Genomic DNA, 8,567 nt, shown 5'->3' with positions numbered 1-8,567 from the left:
ACCTCAGTATTCTTTCCTGCCATGGCAGGGGTTCGGACTAGATGATCTGCTCAGGTCCCTTCCGACCCTAGAAACTATGAAACTATGATCTTAGAAGAAAAGAAGCTTCAGATGGAGGAGCTTTGGGTCAAAGCACCAGAGAGAATTTGAGCTGGAGATAGAGACTGAGGAGCTCCAGGACTGGTAGGGGCAGCCCACTTTTTGACATTTAATAAGAAAGAGGGGGAAATGGACACATTTGTATCTGTTTTGAGGGCGTTTATATACTGCATCAGATCTCCTATGAGGATTGGCTTTGCTGTCTCATTCCCTTACTGTGTTTTGAATACGTGGAAGTTTTTAACCATACGGATTGAACATAGTGGTCAGAATTATGAACAGTTCAAGCCGGCCCTACTGCTGAAATTTAAACTGACTTGTGAAGCTCATAGGAAAGAGTTTTGTGAAGTGCAAAAGATTCAGGAGATGTATGCATAAGTCATAGCCAGACTGAAGGATTATAGGCAAAAATGGAGCAAGGGAGCTGCTGTCTCGTTTGTGGGGGATGCTTGATTTTCTGTGTTTGGAGCAGTTCTACAAAATATGTCCTCCAGACCTTAAAACTTGGATGATGAACTTAAATCCTAAAGATATGAGCACTCTCAGTCATTGGGCAGATAAATTTGTGGCCAATAGAACATGGCCTGAGAAGAAACAAAAAGTGGAGTCCTATAAGCCAGAGTGCTGAAAGTGGATCCAGACAAGAGAGATTAGGGTAAATCTAAGCCCAGAGGGACTACCAATTTCCTCACTGCAGCAGTCATCTGGAGGAACCTGGAAGATATAGTTGACCTAAGTGTTGTACCTTGCCTGCCTTCCAATCACAACAAAACATTTTGACATTTAAATGTGAATTCAACACACATTTAAACACTTTGGCTGCTTCTACACATCACCCTACAGCTATGTTGCTACTGTGCTCTTCTTTAGTAATTGTCCATACCATGCCATGCACACAGCGCACAGTTAGTCTTAGCAACTACTTCGCTGTAGTGGAACGCTAAAATGGGGGAGCACATCTCTATGGCAAAGTAGCTGCCAGTCATGTGTAGACTCATGTTATTGCTACATCACCATAGCACATTGTACAGCGACACAGCATGTTGCTACGGTGACGTAGGGTCACACGTAGATGCAGCCTTTGACAAGTAAAGCCACCCCCCTAAGTCTTTCAGGTGAGTCAGTCCTGGGACTCAGGTGCTGCCATAGATGCTGCCGTCTTCAGTGTAGGTATAGGTAAAATGACAGCCCAACAAACACTTGACTGACAAGTGTTATCTCAATCTCTATACTGTCGAAGTATTCATCAACATTATAATCTTGCTTCTTCTTCAACATTTCTTCACTATTTTTTACAGGGAGATGGAGTCTGGATAAGGTTTCTTTTTGGGAGTCCTGAGTCAGAACTTGACTTCAAAAGCAGCATTGATTAGTGACAGGTGGTGGAAGCGTTGGGATCCTAGAATGCTTGCCCAAAGCTATGGCTGAAGACTCAGCTTACAAGCAGTTCTCTAAGGAGAGGCTTACTACATCTCCCAATTCTTAGGCAAGTGCCCTAACCACTCAGCTATTGGAGATAAAAGATGGGAGAGCTTATTTACCAAAAGCCTGGTCTTCTGTAAATAAACATTTTCAATAATTTTTTTGTTAGTTTTTTCATAATAAAACAAAAATTGAAAACCGAAAAAGTGAAAATTAAAACTGAACATAAAATTGTTAAGAATTCACCATTTGTTGCAAGTGATCAACAACATGGATTGTCAATTGTGAAGACTGACAATTTTTCATGAATATTTTTGAAGGTCATTTAAACCATTTGAAAACATTTCAAGTGGCTTTAGGGAATGACTGCTGGTGGCAAGCCTGTAGGTCACATGGCTCAACTCACCTCTTCTGCAGCTGAAGGCACAGACTGTCATACAGGCATGGGCAATTCACATGTGCTGTGCAGGTGATTGGAAGGCCAACAGCAGAATGAAGAGGATGTACATGAATGGTCTCACCTGTCTGTCCCTGAAGTGAGGCATCCTGAAATAAAGCAACCTTAGGTCATTCCACAGTAACAGCTTGAGGTGATCACTAGGACTGCTCAGTCCTAGGCCGTCTGCATAGTGCACCTTTGAGAATCCCACAGAGATACCTACATCCAGCCTTTTGCTCCCAGCTGGGGTAGAGTGAAACACTGAGAGAGTGCCAAGGACTTCACTGAAACCTCTTTAATAACTCAGGTAGCTTTAATTCTTCCAGGCTCCACTGTACTCCCCATTTTCTAAGACACTTTCTCCCCAGGTTCAACCAAAAAGAGTCTCCTGGTGATTATGTGGGAACCCTACATTTTTACATTCATCACTAGACAAATACGGAGTGAATTCTCTGAAAGTCTGGATTCCATTCTCATTCCCAGTCCTCGGGATTTATATGACAGTGATCATCTTGGCAGCTAAGGGACGATTCACCAAGCCAAATATTAAGTTCTTCATGTCCATCACTTCTGAGTGACACCAGGCTAGGGCTTCAGCTGGAATTTAGGGGAAAACAATGTTTTCTTTACGCTTGCAAAACTTTGACATGCCTCCAGCTTTCCAAAACAGCCACATATGGGCTGAGAATAGGACACCTGCTGGGGCAATGGTGCTGCCCCTCTGGGATCTTGGGAGAAGGCACCTGGCTGAGAAAACAACTCAGCTCTTCTGCTTGTTCCATGACTGAAATTCCTAGCAACACAGTTGTCCTTCCAGATCATTCCCAGACTCTCCTGTGTTCCTCTTGACACATCAATTAAAGAGCTTAATGCAAAGTGAGCAAAGAAGAGCTGCTTTCCTCCTGAATGCCAATCATATGCACATCCACTACTAACCAGCTTAGCCCACTATACAGCATCACCACTCCAGAAGGGTGTGTCATTGGGTTATCACACTGATTGATCACAACCTCAGCCTGCTGGGCTGGGATCACCCTTTTTCAAGGGACAAATTCACAGCCATCTTAAGTGGATGCTACCACACTGAGCTAATGGAGGTGAAATGTATTCTGATCGAGAGACCTAAGCGTGGAAGTCGAAGCCCAGTTACCACCAGCCAGTTTCTGCAGATCTTAGCCTTACCCTGGGAGGTTGATTTCTCCATGCTGGACTATAGTATGGCTGCTTGACCTTCACCAGATTCCCAGATGCTCTGCCACCAGAAAGCAGCCGTTCCTGCAAAGTGAACTCTGTGTCTCATGAATCTGCTTCATTTTTCCATCACAGTAAATTGAGGAGACTCCAGAGCAGGGATGTTGAACTGACCTTGGACACTGGGACAGATCTGAACTGCTGGGCTCCTTACAGTCTAGATCCAACCCAGGCCACAAGGGCAGCTGCCATGGCCATCACAGGGGCGGCAGTGGGTCCAGCAGCAGCAAAGCATCCAGTGGCAGCAGTAGCAGCGGGTCTAGAGGTGGCAGCGTGTCTGGGGGCTAGCTGGAAAAGTCCAAATTGCTACACTAAATATTATTACTGGACACAACCATGCACTATCCTGAGCTCCAAGCTGATGAAATGAGACCAAACGTGTCATTCTACCCTCAGCGCAGGCTGGGTCAGTAACAAAAGGAGCTGTGTGAGGGTTATTTATTGTTTCTTGGATCATCCTTCTGGATTGAGTAAAATCTTAACATTAGAGTCCTGGGGCCAAGTCCATCCTTCGTCTGGTTCCAGTGCATTTTCTGTCCCACAGATGGATTAGCTCTAGCAACCACTCCTCCCTCTCCACGCCTCTCAGCCAGACTGCAGCCCACGCCTGGCCACCACCCTGCACAGCCACCACTCCCTCCTCCACTGGCTTCTCCATTTTTTGCCTCCCTCCCGCCCAGAACTCCCCTGTCTCACGTGCTGCTCTTACCACAGCACTGCCCTGCTCAGGTCCCCCTGCCAGACTTCCTGGCTGCCCCTCCAGGCTTTGGCTTTTTCCCCCCCTCAATTATATCCCCTCAAAAGCAGAACTCTTACTGTCCTCAGCTGGGTGCCCCATCTCCTCCCTCGCATCAGGTGCTTCTTTTATGCCCGTACCCCATTCTGTGTTGTGCCTCACTGCCATGAAGCCTGACCTTTTTAAACTCATACCCAAACACATTTCCCCTTGTTTGTTTCCCACCAAAAACCCTCAGGGCTTGTCTTATGCCTCAATGGGAGCGTTTCCCAATACTGAGGGGCCTGAACAGGCCTCGCCCACACCCGGCCTGCTTGCCCCAGTAACCCTGGAAGTAGGCCGAGACTCCCCTTTGAGCCTACTCGCGAGCTCTCTGTCTCTGATGTGTCCAAGGGCAGATACCAGGGAGGACCTGAAGCAGCCTCACTGCTAGGTTTGGAGTACATGGAGGGTGTGAGCAGACAAGGCACACGCTGGGTGTGTTTCAGCCCTTCTGTGCTAGAACTTGCTGCCAACACAGTACAAACAAGGCTGTACAGTTTGGCGCAGCCCTGGATCGTGAGTCAGACCCCAAAATCACAAGTTCTAGAGGTCAGCTTGTGTTTCTTGGTCCGTTCTCTTAGTTTCTGAGCTTGCTGTTGCCAGCTCTCCCAGAGTTATAGTGTGAGGTGATTTTGGCCCCGGCTGCAGGAACTCTCCCTGGCTGACCCAGCTGAGCTGCAGTTACACAGATGTGTATAAATCCTGTCTGGCTGCCTGGGGTTGCTTCCCCAACCTCTAATCAGGCAGACCCGATTGTTTAATTTCGTGTACAAAAGGAAACTGCACCATCAAAAGGGACCAAGAGCAACTACCTCTGACAGGTGGGAGGCCTGTGTTTAAATGTCTGCTTGCCATCAGCCAGAAACACAATTTGAACATATACAGCAGGGCCTGAACTTTTGCTTTTCCCTTTGGTTTTGTGAGTGTCACCGAGTCCGCTAGTAGACTCTAGCCTTGGAAACCAAATCACATTGTTCTGGAAAAGGCTAAAAACAGTTTTAACATTTCTGAATTTTTTATCATTATTTTTATTTGGCTGAAATCATTAACCAAATGTGACCTGAACATGTAACTCATTTCTGCATTTTTCAGCAAATAAACAGTTTATAAAACATATTACAGTTACTAGAGGTGTGTGAAGGGGGGCCTATTTGATTCAGATTTGGCCCAAATCTGGGACAGTGATTCAATTCATTGATTCAGATCGCTGTCCCTGATTTGACTCAGACAAATCAATCTGAAGAGTCAATGGTGATTTGGAGAATCAGCGATTCAGACATTGACACAGCTTTAAAAGTTTTTTCTACATACCCTGAGGTAGCAGGTGTGGCTCGTGAGCACTACAATGCTGGGGCACATGGAGCATCCCACAGGCATGCAGGGGGTCCTCCACATGCTCAGCGGTGAACCCGGACGTGGACAGGAAGTATTTCCAGTCCACTTCTGGGTCTGCTGGGGAGTGTGCAGGGGAAGGGGGGTGGAGGCCACGTCCCCTTGGCTCAGACATCGGCCATGGCAGGACCCTGGGTGCCCCCCCCCGACCCAGAAGGTACCAGTCACTGAGCCAGGAGGGTGCTGGGGGCGTCCCAGCATGCTCTCCGGCGCACCCGGAAGTGGTCCAGAAGTGCAACAGACCCATTCCAGATCTGCTGCCAAGCGCGCTAGGAACGCCTGCCTCCCTGCTCCTGTGGGATGCTCCATGTGCCCCCGCATCGCAGCATTCATGAGTCCCTGCTACCTAGAGGTATGCTGAAAAAACATTTAACACTGTATCTACATCCGAATCTCTGAATCTTTCTGAGTCTCTCCAAATTGATTTGGAGGGTTCTGATTCCATTCAGAGAGATTAAAGGTCCTCCGATTTTATCTGAATTTGAAGATTTGGCCATCAAATCGGGCCATATCTCTTCCAAATTGAATGAGGGACTGAAGTTTCGCACAGCCCTAACAGTTGCATGTAACAGCCTGAGTAGAGACACTTGGGACAAGGAGACCGGGGAAAAGAGAAAGTCATAGGAATAAGGCAAAAAGGAGAAGGGTGGGACAACTCATTTGGGTGCTGTCTGGTGAGATAGATGAGATAGTGGAGGCATTGTCCCACCTACCCAGGATATACTTACCAATGAAGTCAGGCAGGTGCTGGTCAGGAGTCCTGCACTCCTGCTTCTCTAAGGAAGCAACAGACATTACTTGACATGGTATTTGTGACACAGTAACAATTGTTATGGCTGAACAAATACAGAGAAATAGATATCTCAACCTTTTGTCACACCACATCTGCTGATCCACTTCAATTAGGTGATGTCTGTTTCTACCCAAAAAAGCACAAACCTAATACAACACAGAGAATGTGTAAAGTCCAGCTCTTCCATGAGCAGAAGAACACAGGAACTACCAGCTTGTGTCTGGCCAGCAGTCCATGTAACCATGGATTTGACAGTGACAGGCACCAGCTGATTCAAAAGAAGGTGCAAGAAATGCCGCAATGGGCAATTTTGGAATCACTGATTAAGAGGAATTTTATTTCTATGTGGCTGGTTTGTACTTTGGAACAGTGTAATCCCATGTATAGTGGCTGTGGGCATGTCTACACATTCATTAGTGCACCTTTGCCGCTGCGCATTTAGTTTAGTACCTCTAATATGAGGTACTACATAAAGGCACACTAATGCACAGTAGCAAAGGCGAATGACTTTTTTATGATGCTTATTGCACAGCAGACTAATTCTACTGCACATTAGTGCATTAGCACAGTTTTTGCCATGACGCACAAATGCAGCGTAGAATAAGCTACTATGCACAATGGTGCCTCATGTAGATGTGCCCTGTGTGTGGGTGAGATTGCACATTGCAATTAGCTCTTGTTAATGGTACTTAAAATTTGAATACTAGCTTCTTCAAGCTTGTTAACTAGTGCTAAGTACCCTCTAGGCATTTTAAAGTTATGCCACTCAAGATGAGGATTATCTCTGAGCTGTGTTAGGAAGCTTGATTTAGGTTATCTTCTAAATGTTGAATCGAGTTGAATGGAGTTAGGTCCAAGAACCAATTTGTGGTCCTCCAGTATCCCAGGAAGTACTGCTCCCAGGTGGACTAAGTTTCTTCCTGTATTCTGATGCCCCCATAATGGCAGGCATGACAGCGGAGCAGTGACTGGTGAGTGAGGAAAGGGCAAAGTAAGGGAGTGAAGAGGACAGCTGCTGGCCAACGCACCCTCATACACACAACCACATACACAGCCCCAGCCCACATGCATGTGCACACATAGGCACAGAGATATACACAGCCTCAGGATATGTATGTGCACGCACACTCATAAACTTAGCACCAGAACATGCGCACACACACTGTCCCCACAGACTTGCCTTTAACTGCAATCACTTCTCAGCAGCACAGTCCAGGTCCAGGGGTGGGGGCAGCACTATGGGAGTCATCCCTGACAGCATGGAGCCCGACCTTGTATCCGCAAGAGCAGTTGCGGGGAGCTCCCTAGCTCCGTGAACTCTGTAAAGTCAGATGCAAACTCCCAACTCACTGCTGCTGCTACCTAGTATTTCAGCTGTGCTATATGGCAGTGACCACGGTCAAAGGAAAGTCTGAGGATGTGTGTGGGGGGGAATGTATGTGTGTGTATACATGCAAAGCTGTGAGGAGGGGAGGGTGTGTTGGGGCTGGGGCTGTGGGCATGAGTGCATGCTGGGCTTGGAGGCGGTGTGTGCGTGCTGGGGCTGCAGTTGGTGCATGTGTGCTCGGGTGCATGTGTGTGTGCACGCTGGGGCTCGGTGTGTGCACATTGGAGCTAGGTACATATACACTGGGCCTAGGTGTATGCGGTTATGTGGATGCATTGGTGCTGGGGTATGTACATGTGTGCTGGGTCTGGAACTATGCATGTGTACTGAGAGCGGGTGTGCGTATGTGTGCACATGCATGCAGACACACATTGGAGCTGGGAAGCAGGCAGTATGTGCATGCATGCAGGCGTGCTGGGGCTGGGGCTTTGTGTGTTGCTAGCAGAAAGCCAAGTGAGCAGGACAGGTACAGAACAGACTTGTTAGCTCTTAGCCAAGCCTCTATTCGCCAGCCCTCTAGCAGCATGTCAAAGCTGCCAGTGTTACAGAGGAGCAACTACTCACAGCATGTGCTAACTTTAACAACAAGCTAGCATTCCTTAAAATTAGGACTTGCTACTTTGTAGCATGTAATCACACCCTGGGTGCATCTGATTAAGATGCTTTACTACACATTAGACTAATTTAATGCACAGTAAAGCATCACCATCTACACTTGCACAGCTATTACTGCGTAGCAGATAAGTCTAATGCACTGTATTCTAGTACTTTGCACCCACTGGGTTTCATAGTTTCATAGTTTCTAGGGTCAGAAGGGACCTGAGTAGATCATCTAGTCCGACACCCTGCCATGGCAGGAAAGAATACTGGGGTCAAACGACCCCAGCAAGGTGTTCACCTAGCCTCTTCTTAAAAACCCCCAGGGTAGGAGCCTGCACCACTTCTCTTGGAAGTTGGTTCCAGATCCTAGCTGCCCTGACCGTGAAGTAGCGCCTCCTGATATCTA

The 8,567-nt window shown here is 47.3% G+C and overlaps 1 long non-coding RNA gene across 1 annotated transcript; it reads right to left on the bottom strand.

The window, feature by feature from the left end:
* Positions 1-96: 96 nt before the first annotated feature.
* On the bottom strand, positions 97-6,627 carry LOC109317666. Its single transcript, XR_002103093.1, has 5 exons — positions 6,110-6,627; positions 3,326-3,499; positions 3,111-3,235; positions 1,928-2,067; positions 97-1,606 (listed from the first exon to the last, which is right to left on the bottom strand). It is a non-coding gene; the product is annotated as an uncharacterized LOC109317666 (long non-coding RNA).
* Between the last annotated feature and the right edge of the window lie 1,940 nt (positions 6,628-8,567).

Source organism: Crocodylus porosus, unplaced genomic scaffold (assembly GCF_001723895.1).
Source record: "Crocodylus porosus isolate Cpor-Errol unplaced genomic scaffold, CroPor_comp1, whole genome shotgun sequence".
NCBI classification, from domain to species: Eukaryota; Metazoa; Chordata; order Crocodylia; family Crocodylidae; genus Crocodylus; species Crocodylus porosus.
This window is presented reverse-complemented; position numbering and strand designations above follow the sequence as displayed.